Consider the following 14,844-nt stretch of genomic DNA (forward strand, 5'->3'; position numbering starts at 1 on the left):
AAATGTTGCAATTAGCTGGGACATTTTCAATGAAATAAATTATCATGCAAGTGAGGAGAAACTTCATTGCTAAACCAAACAACTGGGCTGGTTTCTGCTTTGCTTTTCCCCTGAGAACCATGCAGACCAGTGAGCTGCAAAGTGTCCGTTTAACAAAAGGTGCTCTTGGAGTTACAGGAAAAGGACAAAATACTTTCTGAAGGTTCAGGTACTGGACATGTTTTCCAGGCAGGATTTAAGGTGCATAGACTAGGGTAACAGCCATATCTCTGTAAATTTGAGCTAAGCACTTCTGAAGGGTAAATTGTTTTTTCCAATCTGTCCCTCTGCCTGTGTTGCTTTTCTTTCTGTGCTACTAATTAACCAGGGAATATTGGTATTTTTCTCTGTATGGCCACTGGCTTCTCCTAATATGGCAAAAACAAGGAAAGATACTTCTAAAGGTAAACAAGGCCCTAAATAAATCCTATTTCCAGTTCCTACTGCCAAAGGCTATGCTTACTGACAGCAAGGGATAGAGGAGAAATGATGTGTGGAAAAGTCAATAGAGAATTTTCTTCTAATAAACAGTAAGCATGACTAGAGGAGATGAAAGAACCCTCTAATTGTGTGGATGGAACGTTATCAAGTAGCAGTGATGAATCAGATATAAAATAAAAGCGATGTAGTGCGTGAACTGACTTGCACATAGCACTGCTGGTTCCAAATGGATAGCACAGGTTTTGTGCCATGCAGAGCACTGTGGGTATGCAGGAAAAGCAGATCCAACCCCAAAGCTCATTGTCAACGCTGGATCAGAGCTTTGCTTCTTTCTCTGCCAGGGTTTGGCCAGGGCTTCACTTCATCTCTTTGCAGTTATGGCAGCTGCTTTAAGCAATCTCTAAATGTCCTTGGACAAAATCTGAGGCAAAACCTGAATTTGAAGTGGAGCTAATCTCACACAGTTCATCGTTATAAGATAACTGTGGAGTAGGGCAAAAAGCTTTATGGATTTATGCCCTTACCCCTTAATTAGGGGTCTCACGTGGGCTATCACTTGTTGCTGCATGTGAGCATCCTTGGCTGGCTTGGCGCTAGGCTGATAGAAGAACTGATGGCAGCAGTGGCAGGAGCAGCAGCTTGTATTTGCATTTCCTTCCCTTACGATTGCTAGTTTGCAGTGCTGCTCCATTTAATTGTCACTGACTGATGCAAGTTCTGGCACTACGTTGCACAGTCAGGGACAAAAGGAGGAGTATTTGGATGGTACTCTCAGACATGGGGTTTGGGTTTGGGTGCTGCTTGTGGGTCTGTTCCAGCTCAGGATATGCTGTGATTCCTTCATTCCAAGATGTGTGTGCCTCTGTAGGCTGCTTTGGGCCTTTTAATGTGGAGACATCCACATCTGTACTGTTTGGAGTATCTGTTTTGTTGCTGCAGTCGATCAGAAGTTCGTTTTCTGTGCTACTTTCTTAAACAAGCGATAGGAAACAGAAAGAGCTGCAGATGACTTATTCTGTCATTGCATTGTGGTGGCTCTGGAAACAGCAGTGGGGATATTTTCCTCATTAGCAGCCTGATTTTTTTATTTTATTTTTTTTATTTTTTTGTGGTAGATAAAGATGTGGCAGACTGCACAGTAACATTTGAATAATAGCCTGATGAAAAGAGCTGATTTCTTGCTTTAGTGGGTTTATGAAGCCCTTAACATAAAATCTGATGTTCTTAACATTTACATTTTGTAGCAAGCTTGAAAGGCATTTTTTGTTGCTTTTGTCTTTTTTTTTTGTCTTTCGCTTTGGGGTTTCTGAGCGAAGACAGCTGATTTTTGCACATTGTCTAGCAAGAAAATAGCTCCTTATTAGCAGACAATCTTGCTGTAATGAATTGATATTGCAGCTTATTTCTGGCTAATCCTTTGGTGTCGATTCAGAAGCACATTAATAGGCACTGTTTTGAGATGCACAGAAGATGGCATGGTCAGGGAGGGTCTCCAGGTGAGACACTGGTCTACCAATTGCTCTACGCTTCGTTCTCTCTATATGATACCTGTAAATAAGATGGGGGATTTTATTTTCATTTTAGTTGGAAGAGGAGGACTAAAACGTAATCGCAGGGAATTGCCCCAGACTGTCCATTTTCATTTGGATGATCCTCCATCTAATAAATCTCTTTAACTTATTTCTTGCCAAATTCAGTGCATTCAAAATATATAGATAAATAAACATTAGGACTAATGAGAGAAAACAAAACAAATTTCGTACTGGAAAAGAGTCCTCTTTCTGCATCATTGGACGCTTCTCCCCAGGTCCTTAAGCTCCTTCTAATTGAAACCTCCATTTTCCACAGCTGCACGGGGCCAGGCTGTTGGGATTTCCAGAGGAATGACAGCCAGATGGAAATGGCATAGTCCAGTGGTTCAGGGTTTGCTTTCTGAAAGTCATCTCTCTGCCTCTGGGTGGGCAGTGTAGGTGCTGTGTGCAGTAGGAAAGCACATGGGCAGGATGCAGTGGGAACGCAGACCATTGCTGGCTGACACAACAAAGAAAAGAGAAATGCCAAGGGGGTGATCACAATTGAATGCATCCTACTGCTGTCTCAGGATTGGGTTTGGGTGACAGCTGTGATAACCCCAGTGCTGCAGGAAGGACCAGCTTTCTTTGTGGAGTTGTTTTTGTCTCCTCCTGTAAATCGGATCAGTGCTTAGAAGCTTCAGTCCTATAGCACTTACTACAGGACCATGGTGGCGAAGGCTCTCATTACGTTATGCTGTCATTTCCATCATCTGTGGCTGCTGAGACCGGTGTGGGAGAGGAACCAACCAAAGCCTTGTGGGAAAAACCATTGGGTTTTATGTGAGGATTGTTTGAAGACATGGAAGGATGTAAGAGGGCAAATGGCACCTCTGAAACAAATAAACACACACAAACAACCCTTTTTTTTGATCTATGCATGGCCTTAGTACCTCTTAGCAGGTGATGAGCACTGGTTTCAAAATCAATTCCAAGTGTGAAGCACTCACTGTACCGTTGGCACTGCTTCCAGCCCTGCTTAGGAGCTGATCCCAGATGGTATTGCTGTGTGCATTTTACACCATTTTAGAAACAGACTGTTTATTTTGTCTGGTATTCACACTTCGTTGACTTATGCTGTGATGATCAAAGGGGACTCAGGGTCTTCCATACCTATCATACCTCCTGTGTGTGTTTGAAACTAAAAGATGACGTGTGTCCTGGAAGCGCTGATACTCATAGTCTGTCTTCTGTTCCTGGAAGGTCTTGTTTCTGTAGATAGAGCTAGATTGGAAAATTCACCCCTTCTGAGCAAAGAAGTCTTATTGATAGGATTTCCTAATTGGGTATATGCATAGTTGTGCTCTCATATAGAAGCATAAAAATAAACGTATTGAGAGCAGGTGTCATAAGATGCCCAGATATAAAGATGTAGGGAAATGCCCTTTTTCAGACTGCGTTAGAAGCAGAAGGTGAAATTCTAGGGTCTTTGGACAATGGACTCAGAAAACACAGCTCCAAGCTGTAGCAACCCCTGAAATTGGAATAATTCTAATGATTTTAATCCCATAAGCAGCGCAGCGTGGTTTTTGCTGAGATGGAATGTGGATTTGAAAACGAATGCAAACAGGATATATCTGTGTTCCTCTGTAAATACAACATCACAAATAATTCCGAATTCATTCTGTATGAATTGTCTCACGTAAAATACACAATGCCACATTGTCCTGAAACTGCTGGCACGTTTTCTGATAGCTGAAAGGGATCGGGTGGACCCGTTTACATTAGGGAAAGTAAATGCTAATTCCTAAAACTCTATGCAAATTAACAAATTATTTTTACTTGAAGTGCACTGTTATTATTTAGTATTTACGTAGCATTATATATTTTCAGAACACTTTATAGGCATGAATTAATCAGACCTGAATAAGCAAAGCTTAATAAGAATGGAAAATTACATGGAAATGAAGGCACTCTTGCTCAGTTTTACCTGCTCCTGAATGATGCGTGAGTCACTTTCCATACCCCTAAAGGTACTTTTTAAAACACTTAGGGAAAAAAATCTCACAGTAATACTGCTTAATATCCCTAAAAACGTTTCGCTTAGGAAAGAGGTAGAATTTATTCTGTCAAGAGCTAATGACAGCGCAGATGAGTGGCTCTGAAGAATGTAAATGCTGCTTTATCGTCTTATGCTGCGCAGAACTATTTAAGCTGATTTAATTCAGGTAAAAATGTATGGATGAGGGATTACTCCCTTAATTTGAAGTTTACTTGGGAGCTGCAATATTTGACTCCAGGAAGTTTCTTTAGGTGAGAACAGGAGGAAGACTGAGTTTTGTCTTAATGTTTCACCGTAAGCTTTTAAGAGGAAAGAACTGCTGAGATGTGTGGCCCATAGGAAGTGAATGGGATGGAGCACTGCCTGGGCTGGCTGTGTGATGCCTTCCAGCTCGGGTACTGCTGCATGGTGCTGAGAGGTCCCTAAAAGCCTTTGAGGATCGGTATGGCTGTTCACTGATGCACTGTCAGGTGAAAATGTCAGTTGCTGTGCTCCTTCGAGGCTTATTTCTTTTCTTTTTGACAATAACGACCTTAGGTAATTGATTCTTCCAACATCTGGTGTGCAGATTGACACGTGGAGCTGAAGTCCCCAGAAGTATAAGTTATCCATTTTCATTGTGCCCAGCAGAATAGAGACTGAGGGTAGAAAATGGAAGTAAACTACTTTGCATGGTCTTTTTTGTTGCTAGTGAATATCAGAATCAGCATTTTGGTATTACAGTTATTAAATATAAACACTGTGGGGGATTTTTTAAAGCAAACGGTATGGCAGTGAAGTCAGATGTGAGCTGTGGATTGGGTGATGTTTTGTGAAGTGTATGTCCTGCTAATCACACAAACTGATGGCACTAACAAATGCAATCTGTCCAGCAGGGATGCAGTCTTTAGTGACCTCCATTGATCTAACCAGCTGTAGGCTGGAATTCCCATGGTTATAGAAAGCTCCTGATAACGAGGCCAGTGGCAGAGCCTGGCTCCTAGGGTACAAGGAGCAAACACTTCACAAGTCCTCAGCCAGTCCTGAAGGTTTCTGTCACAAATAAACGTGATTGGATTAATCTGTTATCTAGCTAACAGTTGGGGCAAAAAAAGAGAAAAAGGAAACTCCAATTCTTCTAGAGGGTTTCTAGGCAACGAGGAACTTTGTCAAAGTAAAGCACAAGATACTGAGGAGATGCATACAGCTGGTTTTGGGGCTGTTTTTTTTTTTCTTTGTGAGGGTGAAGGCTTGAGGAACAATGGGTTTAATAACAGATGAATCTCTAGTGTGCTTGTCTTATCTAGGAAAATGATGGTTTGGTCTGTGACTGGCGTCACTAGTGCTTTAGATATACATGGTACAGAGCCTTTCTGGTATAGTAATAGGATTGTAATTCCCTGTCATTATTCTAAACTGTTTTTCAAAGGCAGCAATCAATATTTCACTGGTTCTCGCAGCCTGAAACATTCCTGTATATGTTAAAAGTATTTAATCTGTGTCTTCAGAAATCTCGTTTTCTCCCCCAAAATGTAATCTCTTGGTTGACTAATGGTTGACTAATGTTGTGAATCACTTAGAGCCACAGATGGCTGTATATACTCTAGTAAGGTTCTTTTAAACAGGAGCCTGAATAATAGCATCTCCAGTTGCTGCTAGCAAACGTGCTGACAAGAACACCCAGGAAAAATGGTCCTCAAAGATGCCCATTTCTATAACTCAGGCTGAAAGGGAATTGCTGAGTGCAACACTTTGCTTATTTGTTTTAGGAAAAGCAGGAATGCAGGGTGATTTATTTATTTTATTTTTTATGCACATCTCGCTTTGGCTGCCAAGTAGCAATGAGCCATAGGAAGGCAAAGGCAGCCTTCAGTCGTGACAGCTCCTGAGCCCTTCTTTGGGGAAAAGATTTCTCTGGCACGTTTGTTTTAACTCAGTCCAAGCTGAAGGATGTCTGAAGTAAGGTGAATTGGAGCGTCCATGTTCTTGCACAGAACTCTGCTGAATCCCGCTGTCTGAAAGGGAGTGTTTAAAAATAAAGCAGCCTTTAAAGATTTTTGTTTTTCCTCCAGAAAGCATTTTTGCTGATGGCAGTATCGCTTGCATTCGCATGCCTAGCAAAGAGCAGCACCAAGCCAAGATGGAAGCTGACCTGGCCTCTGACAGAGGCTTACCTTCAGCCCATTGAGATGAAGGAAATGTCAATGGCAGCAGCCACTTTTCTTCCCTCTCTCTTGTGTCAGTTATAAAACCTCAGAATGCACAATGCTGGAGTGGCAGAAGTTTCAGAGTAGGGTCAGTCAGTTCTGATTTACATATTTTTTTAATGGTTGGTTAAAATGGATTTATGTACAGAGTCCCGTATGCGTTTATCCACTGCGCTGTATGTGTATTTCTTACCTGAAATCATTCAGACCTTTGGCCTTCCACTTCCCCTTAAGATGGTCAGTGTGTCTCTGTTGTACCTGAACCACGAGAACATGATAGTGACAGTCAGAAAATTGCAAGGGAAAAAATACTAAAAAGTACATTCAGCAGAAAGTAAGTCTTTCTGGATATATCAAGGACTATCAAGGTTGTATTCCTTTTCTCCTTCTAAAATCAGAATCTGAGAATCTCAGATCACAGATTTCAAAGCGTATTTTAACACTGATTAATGGGAGCAGGACTGAAGCCTTGAGCATCCCTAAAACCCCACAGAGGAAGATGTTCAACTCAAAGCAAATTAAATACTGTGGAGAGGAAAAAACCCAGAAATTCTTCATCTGTATTGTTGTATTTCTCATGCCCACAATGAGCGTTCTGTGTCTCTGCAGCAGAGATAGGATCTTCTGCAATTATTACCATCGTCAAATTAATTGTTGTAGGGAATTAAGTGGCTTTGTTTGGTACGGCTGTTCTGTACAAGTGCAGGGTGAACTTTATGGAGAAAGATTAAATTCAAAAGGATTCCTTGAAACGTAGCAGCCGAAATACAAACCACTGAAGATGTGATGAAGTTGGATCCAGGGGAAGGCTTTGACTGTGCTGAAAGCTGTGTGTGGGGAAAGCACGTCATGAAGGGCGCCCAAATGGGCTTTGTTCAGAGCCAGGCAATTTTGGCCTCGTTTGGGAAGGAACATTCAGAGAAGCTATTTGGGATTAATCAAAATTGTTTAACAGAGAAAAACCATCTTTCCTTGCAGTACTCAGCTGTTTGATTAAAGTCGATTAAATAATGTGCAAATATTTAATTTTGGGGAAAAAAAAAAAAAAGAAGTATTTTCCTTAAGTGCAAATACCCCATTCTGAATGTGGTAGAGCAGGACAATTTTAATAACGTCAAACTTCTTTGTTGGTGTTCTTCCAAAAATGAAATTCCAGCCAATTCTCCTCTGTTTCGTGAAGTGTTTCAGTTTTGGCTGAACTGTATTTTCCAAAGAATATCACAATTTGTCCCTTTCACTCTCATTCTGGGCATCTGAACTCATTCTTGGAATTGATCAGTGCCATCCATTGTCCCTTGTTCTCTCCCTCTGCTCAGTTAAACATACTCTGCCATTTAGTTCTTAGAGCAAAAATGAAAGAAACCAAAAAAAGAGTTTGCTATTGGTGGGACAAAAATAATGGCATTTTGACTGTTCCTATGAAAGCGATGTGACATGACAAATTTTAAGAAGCTCTGTGAATAGTATTAATATTTATGAAGCACTCAAGAAAACAGCTATTGTGTGCCACATCCATCAAAGATAAGAATTGTATTCAACTGTGTTGGATGATAAACATTGAATGACAACAGCTAGAGATTATGTGCGGGATTTCATACCCATGTTTGATGCCTGCTTGGGTAAAAGCACCGTGTTGTTCCACTGTGAACCAATAATTTCCTTTCATAACATTAGATACGCTTGCTGATACTTGTTACAACCGTTGTCCAAAACCTTAATGACTGTGCAGGACATGCTGATGCCAAGAGCTTCAGAGATCCTGTTGCTAGCTCAGAATCAAGTCCCAAAGGTACTATTTTCCACTAATTCCCCTCTTGGAAATCACTCGGATGCTTTCATGATTGCAGTGATTGACCACATATTGCTAGCTGTTTGCAGATCAGAAGAGCACTGATTACCCCACGAAATGAAGGTCTCCCAGCCCAGCAAGATGGCTTTGAGTATTCTCTTTTTAAGAACTTGCCCACCTCTCAGCCACCAGGAGTGGAGCACAGGTGCCTGTGCCTTAGCAGTGCCTGCTTACATCCCTCACCTGCACCTGGCCTTGTGTAGCATGCTCAGGAGTGTCCCAAGTGCCTTTGTTTCATGACATGATGAGGGATGTGGTTTAGTGAGAGCTATTGGTGATAGGCACATGGTTGTGCTGGATGATCTTGCAGGTCTTTTCCAACCTTGGTGATTCTATGAGGCTGCATGCGTTGCCTGTCTGTTTTCTTGCCCTGCTTCCTTATTAAAGGCGTGCTGTTCTGGAGATTCTGCTTCTGGTCAAATGAAGTCTGCACTGCACACCTGCATCAGCGGAAAGGAACAGCAGCTCCGACTTGATTGACAAAGAGCAGTAGAGACTCCGGTGAGGTGTTTCTAAATAAAGCTGAGTTTGGAAGCATTGCCACATTCTCCTTGCACGAAGGGTAGGAGGACATCCAGGTATTCTTGTAGCCAGCGCGATCTCAGGTCTTCCTGTTCCATCTGCAGAGTTACTATTCTTAGAAAACCCTCTCCAAGGATGCATAGGCACTAAATTCTTGTTAGAAGTAAGTGGTTCCAATAATAACTGCGCAGAGGAAAATGCAAAGAGGTGCTCTGCTGCTGAGCTGCTACGGCTGTGCTGCCTCCAGAGGGCTGTTTGCCTCCGTTCCTTCAGGTTTGCTGCTTCTGTCTTTATAAGGATTTGCTGGTGGGAGCTCAGCGTGAGCTGTCAGAGGGATGCCTGGGTCCTTGGGCAGGCTGCTGGGGACGTGGGGAGCCTTTGGCAGAGCGATTGCAAGAGGAAAGTCACAAGCCAACCTGCACTGAGTTTTGAGAGCACGTGAGCAGACTCAAAACAGGAACAACACTTTGCTGAGGGGAGCTCCAAAGCTTCTATGTTGTCTGCCTAAAACGAGACTCCTCTTGTTCCTTAGCAATTACCCAATAATTTGGCTCATCAATAACTTTTTCCAGAGTGCTCATTTTGGTTTTACTGCCAATTAATGTAGCATTCCAGTCTTGGGCTGCAGTGGATTGGCCAGTAATTTGAACTACAGCCCTCATCAAAACAGCATCATTTGTAAAACAGAGAAGAAATCTCAGAGATGCTGAAATTATTGTTAATTAAATCAGCACATGAGTGTAATGGGCACACATGAACAAAATTATGTTTGTTTGTTAACTGTTCTGCTAGCTGGAGAGCAAGTCCTGGTAGGACTGTTTAATTGTCAGCCTGTGTTAGTGAGATGTACAGTGAACTGGGTCCCTTCTGCATGTACTGATGGTGTGTTATGTGTGAGTGATACATACAGTTCTATAGTTAAGCACCCACGTGCTTGCCAGACAGACACAATGCCATACTTCTTGTGCACACACTGCTGCATGGAAAGCTTCTCTTTTTAAGCATTTGTACTTAGCTCCTGTTCAGGGCTGGCACTGACCTCCATCTGCTTCCTTCTGCTTTCTGTGGCCCCAGTATCAGTTGGGTTTGTTAATTGTTTTAAATGTAATTTCTGTTTTTTTTTTTAAACTCAATTAAAACAGCATTGTAACGATGGAGCAGAGCAGCAATCAGGGAGTGGTAGGAGTTGTAAGGTAGCCTATAAGCAGCTATTGTGCTTAAATAAATTTCTTCCAGAGGTGCCTCAGCTTTACTGAAAGTGCTGTGCTACAGCTTTATGAAGATAAGACAGCCTCATAATCTTCTGTGTTGCTCTGATCTGAAGACCTTGGCTTAGCAGTTTCACAGTTACACCTCCTATAGAGCTGGAAGGTAAAACTGTGTTCTCTACTGGGAGACTTGAGCCTGGTGCAGAAGGCAGCACTGGCCCACAGCAGGAGTGGGGCCAGCAGTGCTTGGGGGAGCAGAGTTACAAGTTCCAAGTTACTCAAGAGGTGATAAGTGCACTCGCTTTCTGATAGTGGGATTCAACAGTGTTCTATGCAGGAAGAGAATGTCCCTGAGAAACTGCAGACTGCTTAGAGCATTTCATTCATTGAACGGGATGGGAGGTGATGGCCTTATGCTGTGCTGGAGAGGTTCAGGCTGGATTTTAGGTGATGTTTATTTTCCCAGAGTGTGGAGGCATGGGCACAGGCTGCACAGAGAGGTGGCGGAGTTGGAGGTGTTGAAGAATGTGGAGATGTGGCACTGAGGGATGTGCCAGTGGGCATGGTGGGTGGGCTGGGGTTGGACTTTGGGATCTTTGTGGTTGTTTCCAGCCTTAATGATTCTATGATTCATCCCCATTCCTGCCAGAGGAGAGGCCACAAGAGCTGGAGTTTGATATGAAGGCACCGTGGGCCATTGAGTAACTGCAGCAGCACAGGGTGCCAGGCGTGGGTTAACGGCCCAACACTTCACCTTGCTTCAGGTTGGGGTGACAATGCGGAGCATTTGATCTCAGGCTCTCATTAGTGTGCAATTTCTTCCTTACTGTATGGATGTCAAAATGCATTTGATCTGCTGCAGAGTTAAAACGCTCATTGTTTCAGCCTCCATTTGGAGGCTCACCTAATTAAAATTGAATTTCAAAGGGAAAAACATACCTTTGAATTCCTTGTCAGAGCAGGGAGTTGCAGTGGTCGCTTAGCCTTTTACTTCTGGGTTTCTGGTTCAAATCTGGTCTGTATACCATAATGTGAGTATCAAACCTGCAATTCAAATGGTTCCATCCAGTGGAAAGATATTCAGGTTAACAATTATTCGCTGAAAATAATTCTAAGCAATGTGTGCATTTTCAAGTTGTCCTAACTGGTCATGAACAATTCACAAGGAGGAAAAGGAATGTAAAAATTCATCAAATAAATTATTCATTATATTCTCTCAGCTGTAGCTAACTGAATTGTCTAGACAGTAATTACTAATTTTTAAGCTATGGATGTTCACATAGCACTGTTGTGTGGATAGCTTCAGTATACAGTGACTTGAGATAATATTAATGGATATGACAGCTAGCAGATGATTTTAATTGGGAAATTATATTGGAATTTTCTAGTGATCTTCCATGAAATACTCCATAAATATTGAACCTCCTTAATGTTTTTCTCCTGCAGTAAATAGAGGCCCATACAATTCTGTTTGATTTGATCAGTGGAGAAGCAAACTTTTTAAATTCTGCTGTCAAATTCTCAAAAAAAACCCCATTAAATTCAGAGCACAACAAGTGTCTTCCAGGGCTGTGATGCAATAATAGTAATATTTTTTTCTGTTTCAGTGATGGTTTTTCACTGAGTGGTTGTACGACTCCTTAAGGAGTCAGCAGCACTCAGCAGTAGCGCAGGGCAAGGCTGGCACGGGAGAAAACTTTCTGCTTTTAATCCTTTGGCTTGTTTGCAAAAATGTCAATTATTATTGAAGTTAATTAGAAAGTCACAGAAAATTAGAAAATCAGTAAGTTTTATAATCACAATCAGAAAATCGTAAAGTCAGATAGATTTGTTATTGGAGCATGTGCCCTGGACTAACTGCAGGTTAATTTCGTGGCACGCTGTCAATTGCTCTGAGTTGATCAGAAACTCTTCCATTTGATCAGAGCTCTTCCATTTCTTACTTATTTATTTCGCCTTTAAGAAAACAAGAGCAGGAAGCCCACATGAATGATTGGATACGATAACAAAAACTGGGACATCATTAAAAAGTATTTGCATGAAGTTTTATTTTCATGTGTGTTACTTCAAGCAATATCCTTTGGGGCATGGTTTATAGAGTGGCACATTAAAAACCATGTGTTTTCATCAACCCTCATACAAGCTGTGGTTCTTAGTGCTACCTTACTGCAATTTGATTTGATATCTAATTGCAGTAATTTAATTAATGGTACTGTAAATAAAAGGGCTGAGTTCTATCCTCCTACACGCACATATGCACAGCCAGCAGCTCCAGTGGCTCCTGTGAGACTTAAATTTATGCATCTTCAAGCAGAATTTAACCCTAAGGATGTATGATAAAATGCCCAAATCCCAGAATGATGCTGTAACTTGTTTGCACTGGAAACAAGCATTAGTTTGAGCTTACAGGAAGAGCGTGGCATGGAAAAACAAACCTACGTATTTCCCTCTAATGCTTGTAGGCAGGACAGGTCATGGAACTGCCTCCTTTTAATAGGACTCCACTTACAAACAGTTTACAAATAGTTATTAATACTTTTAAAATTAACTGGATAATTGCTACAAAATCCAAATGACCCAATGAGCTACTTATGAGCCATAGCTTATAGGTGTTTATGACCCTCTACTGACTTGCCCATAACCTTTGCTAACGCATGCTACTCATGTCTTCTGCACACTTGAAGTGCCTATTAAATATTGATTAGTCTCTTATAAACCATTTATAAATAGAAGCATGTAATATAAAATGTAACATAAAATCATTAAGGCTACATGGTGCGCAACTTAATAGTAGCAATCTTGAAAAATTAGTGAGTGCATGAATTAAGCAAATTGTATCCATAAACTGTTTTCTTAGTGCAGCCCCTGTTGAAGTTACTGATGGCTCTTAGTAAAAAGCACTTTGCACTTTTAAAAGAATTATTTGTAAACGAGAAGTGCAACATAATGCAACTCCAAATACTCCTGCCATGTTGACAGCAAGGTTTTTTATATGGAAATGGCACTTGACCCCTAAAGACAGAGCAGGTTTGTGTCCTGTTGTGGTTAACATCATATTTAGATAGGCCAGGGCCAACTCTGGGCCAAAGTCTGACTTGTTTCTGTAAACCTGCATTGCACTGACATTCCGAGTGGGAAGGACAAGCACAAAACCCCAGGCAGTAAAGCAATCAGCAGGGCTTTTTGTTATGCAGAGGATAAAATCAGATAGATGGAAACAACAATAACAGAACAATGATTCAAAGTGCTTCTTTCAAAACATCTCTTGCAATTTCCAGCTGCCTCTCCTCTTTGTCACATCTCAGTTCTCAGCTAAACAGCAGAATTTGTGAGGCTCTCGCTTTGCCTTTGACGTTTTTTTACTTGTTACTCAGTGTCTGTATCTGACCTCCAGCTCTTAAAAGCCCAGCAATTAAGCAAATTCCAAAGAGGATTACAACTGAGAATCAGAGGGTATAAAAGTGATTTAGCATGGAGTGCTGAGCATGACAAATCATTTTTGTGCCTAGACCTTGCTTTTCTGAAATGAGTTTCATTTAGAAGCACAGACAGACACGGCTGTGTCTGGGTGCCAAGTGTCAGTGCAACTTCTGCACTCAGCTCCTGCGGGGCTTCCCGAGGCTGTAGGACCTTCCATAGGACCAACTGCCTCCATGGTCATCAGCTTCCTTCTCTTAGGAGGAAATTGTGTCATCCGTGTGCAAACCAAACCTCCTGGGTCTTACCTTGTCTTTGGCAGAGCTTGCCTGAAAGCACTGCCTTGTAGAAAGCAGAGGGATGCAACAAACTGTCTAAGCATACAGTGACAAGGAAAAGTTTCTTGAATGCTTCCCTGATGTGTGTCACTGTGTGAGAAGTTTGGCTCAGGCGTTCCCTGTTGCTGGAGCTGTTTCTTCATTGAAAAATGAAGAAATCTCTCACATGATGAAGGGTATTAGCATGCATGTGTGTGTTTGCGTGTGTCTATTGGGTTGCCTTGGAAACAAAGGGAGAAAGCATCACAAACCATAGCATGCTTTCCATTCAAAGAACTTTGTGCTCTTATAAAGCTACATGCAAAAATGATGGCATTCATTCATCCATTCCGTAACGTCTTGCTTATGGCAGGCAGCAGCCTGAGAGTGCAGGTCCCTGGTAAGATGTTGGGAAGCCGCTTGACTTTGTCATTGAGCATCCTGCTGAATGAATGAGTTGACACTGGTGAAATTGCTAAGAACATGGGGGGAAAAAGAAGGATAAAAACTCAAAAATGTTGACAGTGCTCCAGATGTGCATTGAAGTCACTGAGATCTGAAACAGACCTAGAGGATACACTTCGAAAAACAACACAGAGAAGTTTGCCTTGTGTATAAGAACAGCTGTTTCAGCATATTGGCCTCCAAGATTCAGTATGTCGAAACAGCTGTCCGAGTGTTTTGGAGGTTAATCTGCTTCGTTAATCACCGTGTCCTTTTTTTTTCCCTTCAATTTATAGTAATGCTCATGGCACTCTTTGTGGGCATGTGGACAGAATGATAAATACAAAGCTTTACTAGTCAGCACCAAAATGTGTGCTGGAAAACCTGTGCGTGGAAAAGCTGTCTTCAGTCTGACCCTGGCTCTCATGAAATGCAAGTTGGTAACATAGGAGCTAATCTCAGCAGCCAGATTATGGTAGTTTCAGGACAGGATATGGTTAATCAGAATCACTAGCAATGCTTTGTGAATGAAGTCTTGGAACCCAGCACATTTTCTACGTGTTCAGTACCATCAATTTGCAGATAGACATTCTCAGAAAAAATCCACGGGCAATCCGTGTGACCAGAAATAGGTAAAACCTAAACATCGCTTCCAACCTTTCTAAATATCACCGCTCATGTAAAAATAGCAAAATCTTTACTTCTCATATCCCCGTCCACATTTCGTGTCAGTTTTTTTTTTTTTTAATGAAATGTAGGGTTTCTGGCTTTGTTTTCCTCAAGAGACCATATTGAATAAGCGGGAAGAATATATTGTAAAAGCTGAGGAAACACAGGCTGCAAGAGCT

General features: G+C 41.7%; 1 protein-coding gene across 2 annotated transcripts in view; it reads left to right on the forward strand.

The window, feature by feature from the left end:
• TMEM132B (transmembrane protein 132B) overlaps positions 1–14,844 on the forward strand; it is a 182,796-nt gene that overhangs the window by 120,916 nt on the left and 47,036 nt on the right. The window lies entirely within an intron of this gene.

Source organism: Lagopus muta, chromosome 17 (genome assembly GCF_023343835.1).
Source record: "Lagopus muta isolate bLagMut1 chromosome 17, bLagMut1 primary, whole genome shotgun sequence".
Taxonomy (NCBI): domain Eukaryota; kingdom Metazoa; phylum Chordata; class Aves; order Galliformes; family Phasianidae; genus Lagopus; species Lagopus muta.